Source organism: Papio anubis, chromosome 1 (genome assembly GCF_008728515.1).
Source record: "Papio anubis isolate 15944 chromosome 1, Panubis1.0, whole genome shotgun sequence".
NCBI classification, from domain to species: domain Eukaryota; kingdom Metazoa; phylum Chordata; class Mammalia; order Primates; family Cercopithecidae; genus Papio; species Papio anubis.
The window spans coordinates 90107637-90115576 of record NC_044976.1 but is presented as its reverse complement, the minus strand read 5'-3'; positions in this window follow the sequence as shown (position 1 = coordinate 90115576).

Below are 7940 nucleotides of genomic sequence, written 5' to 3'. Positions count from 1 at the left end.
TGTAGTGGGACCTTGTGATCATGTGAGTTAATACTTAATAAACTTCCCTTTATAGTTCTGTCCTTTTAGTTCTGTCCCTCTGGAGAACCCTGACTAATACAAGAGGGAACAAATGCTGTGTCCTCACATTGTGGAAGAAATGGAAAGGCAAAAGGGCAAATGCTCTGTGAAGCCTTTCTTACAAAAGCCTTCATCTCATTCACCAGGTAAGAACCCTGTTGACCTAATAATCTCCCAAAGGCCCCACTTCTTAATGTTATTGCATTGGAGATTGATTTTCAACATAAATTTTGGGGGAACACAAAGATTTAAACCATAGCATAGAGGGATCCATTGACTGTCCTTATTGGAAACCTTTAGTTTTGTGTAGGAAATGCTGTTTTCCAGCTGCATTATTAGAAAATGCAGTTCTTTTCATTTTTGTTAATTTAAATTAGGTTTTTGTGTATACACGACATTATAGTTCCTCTTTCAAATGTATCACTCTACTTTTATAATAAACTTAAAGGTCAATTTTGATAGAAAAATAAATGGACTCTTTTTGTCAAATGTATGCAGACCTATTATTCCAACGATTTTCAGTGATTCCGTGAGCTTTATGAAATAATTTATTTTTATAATTTATAACATTTCAAAAATAAAATTTAATTGTTTGTTGCTTTGAGGAACCTGGGAATCTGGAAAAGTTGATAAATATTTCAAAGTTATAAATAATATTTACAGTGAAACAAGATAATGTAAATTGTAATCAAAATGCAATTAAGACAAGCATATAAAATTATACAATAGCTGTTTTTCAAAAAGATAAGTATTCCTGTAACTTGTTATCTTTCAGTTTCTGTCATTAGAAAACATTAGAATCATGCAGGATCTCAATTATTCCTCCAGGACATAAGTGAATTAGATAATATACTTCAGTTCCTAGTGAAGAGATAAGAAAATTGAAGACCCTATTGGGGCCTCACTAAATGTCTCTTGCCAGTATTTCAAACACTTTGGGGAACATTCTCAGGTGAGTGTAGACTCTGTCTAGGGGAAAAAGTGGGAAATTAGAACAGATGTCGTATTTTCCATTGCAAATAATACAGAAGGTATGTTTTATTGGCTGAGTGAAGCAAAATCATTCTACTGGACCTCTCTGACACTTGGCAACACTGGAATCAAGTCAGTTCTTTCTCTTCAAAGACAAGGAAGATAATAAAGTAGCAAACATGTGGGTAAGCAGACAGCAGGTGTGAGGAAAAAGCCTTGTCTTTTGGTTGATCTGTTCATTAACAGAATGAGATAAACATAGGCAATGAAAAGGTAAAACTGTGCTTGTTAAAGGCAATGGAAAACAGATTAGATGGCATGGTCTTTGTGATAATACACCATTGACTTTTCTCATAATAATAACAGCAGGACAAAGCATCTTAACTGAGTCCTAACAAAGTGCCAGGTGCTCTGCTAGGTGCTTTTCCATGCATTACTTGAATCCTCACAATTGTCCATTGTATTATAACCTGAGTTGTGCTGGTGCTTCCTCTTAACTACTAACATAGGATATCAGCTCTTCAAAGCTCCCTCCTTCCTGCACAATATTTCTGGGAGTCCTCAGAAGGGACTTCATGTGCATTCACAGACAGGTTCAGCCACTGACCATCTTTGCTGGGTACCACTGTGTCCATCATGCACAAATTGCTGCAGATTGTGGGCACAAGTATTGCTTTCCCTTGGGCTTTGGTGGATGTCATCACTGTCCTCCACTGCCACTCCTAATAGGTAGCATCTGCTGGACATCACTATCAATTCCATTGGCTAGCACTGTTAATGGCCGGAAGTGCTGAGGATTTCAGAGTTACGTGGTGTTCTGTGGAGATGTGGTAAAGAATACCTCTGCCACACACTGATAGTGGGCTGCCATTGGAGCACAGCATTTTAAAATGAATATGAGTCTCTCAGTTTTTGACTTCCTGTCTGTATCCTCTCTCTGCCACAGTAGGTTCCATTTGACAGATAAGAAAGTGAGTCTCAAAGGAGTTAAGTAACTTGAGTTAGGTAACGTGCTAAAATCACATGGCTAGTAAGTGGAGGAATTAGGGGCTGGAGTTTGATTTGTTTAATGTCTGAGCTTTTTCAGTACACCCAATATACTGTGCTGCTTCTCCATTCTTGGGTTCTCTTAGGTGCTTCATGGTACTGAGAATTCCTTCTTTGGAACTTGAAACTCTGTCTTCCCTTTCCCTCCCAGCCCATACATACTCCAAATTATCTTCCAAATTCATCCTTCTTTGTTTTCTTCCCCAGATCCTCTTATTCTCACCTATTAACCTATTGTTTGGCCCTCACCCTCTTTCCATCTTTCTTTACATTCTCCTTTAGACTCTCTAGTTTTACCTACTATTGCCTTTAAAGAAACTTTCCCAACAACATTCACTTAACAAACATTTATTCAGCTCTTATTGCAGATGCTGTGCTAAGCAATATAAATAAAAATCTTCAAAGACAAGGAAGATAATAAAGTAGCAAACATGTGAGTAAACAGATAGCAGGTGTGAGGAAACAGGAAGGAATTTATTGTCTAGTATGGAAAATACACTAATTATAGTACTGTATGATAGGTACTGTACTTCAAAAAGGCAGGCAGGGAGGTGATGGGGCAACAAAACTCAGATTATAAAGGTAAAAAGCTGCAGGGAAGGGGCAAATAAATTAGCCTTGGAACTAAGGGAAGTTAGAGGAGCAGCCCTTGAATGGAGCCTTGAAGAGAAAGTTGATATTAGATAGGTAAAGGATGGAATAAAGGCAGATTGGGCTAAACAAAGGAAGCAACACTTCCACAGTCACACAGTCTTGAAGCTTTATTACCTGTTGCAGGAGTTGTAAGTAGTTCCATAAATTAAGGGTGTGTGGGAAGAAGTAAAAGGGAGTAGCATGAGGGTATCCATAGGCCAAAAATACTTCCAGAGGCTACACAGATAAAGCCAATGAGTGAAGCAGGCTGGGTAGATTACAACATGGAGAGTGTAGACTGTGACAAACCAGAGAGCACATATGCTGTCCCCATGAGTGACAGCTCCTCCCTCCAGCCTGAGTTGCCACTGTGAATACAGACTCAGATATGACCAGATTTTTGTTGTTGTTGTTTCAAGGGAAGCCTAGAATATAGATTTTTATGTGAATTTTCCAAATGATTAAAATACCATGTGGCCAAACAAAATACATCTGCCTGCAGCATATGGGACAAATCATGATGACCCACGTATGTTAAGATGAAGAGATTGAACTTCCTCCTAAACACATTCAGCAGGACATCACTGGATGTTTTAAGGTGGGGATTTACATAATCAGACTTGAGTTTTGCAAAAACTACAGTTCACTGATAGAAATGGGAAGGATAGATCAGACAGAAGCAAGAACAGAGGGTGAATGAACCTCTAGACATCTATAGTAGGAAACCAATGTAACCATAAGAACAGAGGCAGCAGTGGTGGAGAAAAGAGGGTAGATACAAGGATGGCTTGGGATCTGCAGGGCTTGGTGACTGATTAAACAGGAAGAATGAAAAGAGAGAGAAAAGGCAGAATAATTTCCTTGTCATATGGGCCTATAGTTTTCTAGAAGCTAAAAAACCTTTCCCCTCCTGCAAAAAGTTCTGCAGTTCAGAAAGAGAACAGCAAAATGTTCCAGAAAGTTAAGTCAAGGCTTGTGTAATGAAATGAAATCCAATGAGAGTATTTATGAATGTGCTTTATGGACCCCACCCAGAGACTCATGGTGCTGAGTCCTGCACTATCTCTTCTGCATGAGAGCTGGTTATAATCATGGATTGGGTTGTTTTTCATTACACAATTCCCTTTCAGAATGTCTCTCTTTCTTACAGCAACCAATTTAGTTTACATCTTCAGGCCCTGGTTATTACAATAGCTACCTGGTTAGTCATCCTGATTCTTGATCTCCGTTCTTCAGCTTGCCCCCAGGATGCTTCCTCTTTCCAACCATAACAAGATTAAACTCTTCTTCTTGGCTTTCAAGGCACTCCACAATTTGGCATCAACCCTCTCTTTGAACTGTATTCCTAACTGCAGCTTGATTTGAATCCTATACCCTTTGTGAACTGGTCTACTCAAATCTCATTTTTGCCTTCAAGACTTGGCTCTGTTTGGAAAGCCCTAACTTCTCCCCCTGCAACAGGAAATGGTCCTTCCCCCTTGAAGTCCTCTATTTTGGTTTCATTACTCCTCTTTCTAAGTTCCGAAAGCAGTTTGGACCTCTGCTAGATGGACCATAGGAAGAGTTCTTGAAGCCTTAAAATGCCTATCACGTATAAGGAGTAGCCAGTCCCCTCTTGTGTATGCTGCAATGACTCCAGCAGGATGTTCCAGTGAGCCCAACTCAGTGTCATGGTCATGGAAGAGTACACTGGATAGGCATTACATGTTCCAGAAGCAACTATATTTGGATTGAGTCATCTCTGAGATACTTGTCACAAACCTGACCTCAAAGACATGTTTCAAATGATGGTTAGTCCTCTTTTTTGGGAAGGATAAAATGTTAGATGAACAAAGTAATTTGTATCTAGGTTGCTATCATGAGAAGAGTGACATTCTTAATTCTCTGTGTAGCCATTACTTTAACCAATGCAAGAGGAATACCAGATCCAGGTGCCCTGAATGGCTAATGAAGAAACTCCCTCTGCTACTCCAGATTCCAGCGTATTTTTGCTAACAGTCCCTATCACTAAAGGAAGTCTGTGCATGTCTTATGCTAAATCAAGCAGTTTTTAAAAAACTATAATATTGTTTCATGGAGTTTAGGCATCTTCCCAAGAAGACCTCAGAGATATTTCAAGTGGAAAGCACATGGGTAACTCCAGGCAAAAATCAGTTGGCTACCTTTCAAGAGGCGCTACAGGTTAAATTATCTTGGTAAATTTACTACAGCCCATGGTCTGGCTCTCAGTCTTGTGGGCTTTAAAACTGGATTTTATCAACACAATACAGATCTATTTGTCATTACTGGTTCACATTAATCAACCTACAAAGGGTGCAAAAAACCAGAACATCTGGTATTAGTTACTGTCCTAAGGACTGGAGTATTTTCTAGGAACATGAAATCTGAGTAAGAATTAGAGTAAGGAGAGTTCCATGTGTCATAACGTTCATGAGAGGGAAATGGGTGAAGGTAATGTTATTGCCAAGACCTGCACATGACCTCCAGCTGACATTATTGCTGGGGCAGCTGGCAGTGAACTACTATCACTGGTGGGTGTTTATTCCAGATTTGATAGTCTTTCTTCAGCTCAGGGTTTGGCAGTGAATGATCTATAATGGAGATAGATCCAGGTACTTCTCTCTGTGACTGAGGGTACTCTTTCTACTAGATGATGACAATGATAAATCCTATCTAAGGAGCTGAATGATTGTTTGGATGTGGTGAATGAGGTGAAAGTAAAAGTCATAACCCTCCCCTTCCCCCAGTTCTTTATGACTTGAGTAACTGGATGTGCAATGGAGCTACATGATTGTTCTCTAGAGAGAACAATTGTTATCTGTTTTGGACATACTCAGTGATTTAGGGATGCCTTTGAGACATCCAAATTGAAACGTCCTATAGGCAGTTCTATATTCAGATATGTTAACTCACAAGCTTGATCTGCACCAGAGAGATAACTTTGGGATTTGTCAGTGTATAGATAACTAAAGCCATGAGAATTGATAATATTTCCTCAGGGGGTAGTAAAGAGAACAGGGAGTAGAGGGCCTAGGACAGAATTCTGAGGAATACCAACATTTGGTTAGAGGATGAGAGACTGACATAAGAGACTTAGTATAGCCAAGAAAAGTAGAAAGAGAATCAGGAGTGTGTGCTAACACGGAAACCAAGACCAGAGACTATTTAAAGAAAGGTGTGTGGGCGCTTCCTGAATGGTGATGTAAATTCCAAGCATAAAATGACTGTGGCTCTGCATAGAGTTAAGTGTCTCAAATTTAGCAAGATTCTACCTGAGCAGACATGGTCACTTGCAGCAGTGTCACCTGCTGGGACCTTAAGGAGCCTTGGAAAAATCCTCAGGATCTATGCAGCTTCTGCCCTGCCATGGCAGGGGGCACTATGGTCTGCATTTATGTATAATTTGCTATATAAATAAAAGAGTGAAGAACTTGGTTGGATTAACAACAATAGAACTAAAAAAAAACTTGGTATTCAGCAATATTTAGATCAAATGTCTTTGGTGAACTTCAGCATAGCAATGGGGGTGGAATAATGAGAGTGGGCTGAGAAACCAAAGACTTGCTCCTAAAAGAAGGGTGTGTGTGTGTGTGTGTGTGTGTGTGTGTGTAAAGCAAATATATACTACCAAACATTAGGGGAAGAACTGGATCACAGTATTGCAAAATACCCTTTGAAAAGTTATTTTATATTCAGAAATTTTACTTTAGTATGCTAGTTTGATCTTTCTTTTCAAGAGCCATTAGTGGTGGCTTTAAAAAATTGAGTCTGAAAATGCTGGACTGTTTCTGGGAATATTTGATGCCCACAGAGTATGGCTTGGAACCCTGACACCAGAGGAATGTTGCCGTCATTGATTAAAAGTGAGTAGCTGCATATGGCCTGTCCACATTAAACTAAGGTCAAAGTTCAAAACTCAGAAATATTAAACACATGCTTAGGATGACATTTGACAACCTCAGTCTGCAGAATGGAACTCTAATAAAAATTAAAGCACCATGTGCTGCACTCAGCCACACACTCAACTCCCACTGCTATTGAGAGACATCATTCTTGGCTTAAACCAGCAAAGCGGGATATAAAGACATGCCATTCCTTTGTACTCCCTTTGGGAACAAATTAACTTTGAGAAATTCCCAGAGATGTCTGATTCATGAAGGACCAAGTGAAAAGGAAAATCCAGATGCTTCCATGAACAGTAGGGTAGTACATATTTTCTCCTCTTGGGGTGAAGAGGATTGGAGGGGCGGTGGGGGCGGACAAGGGGGAAATTCTCCTTAAACAGTCATCCCCACACCCACATGCTCAAAACAATTCAAAATGGCTCCCCAGGCTTCATATTCTCTTTCATCTAAACCTATAATTAAGAATGGCTGTTTTTAACTCACTTTCTAAAGAACAAGAGTGCTGTATAACAGGATGTGGTAGCTACTGCAGTGCAATAACCCCAGAATTGCAGTAGCTACTAACCTGTTTTCCTCTTGTACAATTTTCATTCATCTCTGGCAAGCAGGCAAATACTAACCCATACTGAGACCTGGAAGGTTTCCCAAAGGAATCAACCTGCCTCCATGCTTTGCCTCTCTAAAATACCCCTAAATGGGACTGTGTTACTGGTGGGAACTCACTGTAATTTTGTAGAAGACCAGAGGCTTTGGCATCAGACAGATCTGGTTTCAAGTCCTAGCCCTGCTACTTGCCCTTTGTATGAGCACTTTGCTTTGCCTTGATTCCTGTTTCTTTATTTGAATAAAGGGCACAAATAGGGTTATTGTGAGAATTAAGTGAGATAATTCATGTAAAATCCCAACACTGTGTCTGACATAGAGTAAGGGCCCTGAATAAATGTTAACTGTTAGATATATTAAAAGGACTTGAAATTATTATAAATTTAGCACAATTGGAAATAACATTTCAAGTGAAAAACTATTGGAATCATAGATTTCTTCAATAAGCCTCATACATAATAGAAATGCTTTTCTAAAATTTAGAGAAACTTTAAAGAGACTTTGATTATGGTTTCTAAAAAGGCAGGGATTGAGAGACTCTTTAACAAGACAGTCCTTTATCATGACAAAACTAGCCTAGGAAAGCTTCATCCAAGAATTGTCACAGCATCAATTTTAGGAACCCAGGTTGAAATAACATGCTTCCCCCGCCTCAACCCCACTTTGCATACATGATGATTATAAAATGAAATAAAACAACAAATATAATTATGCTATGAT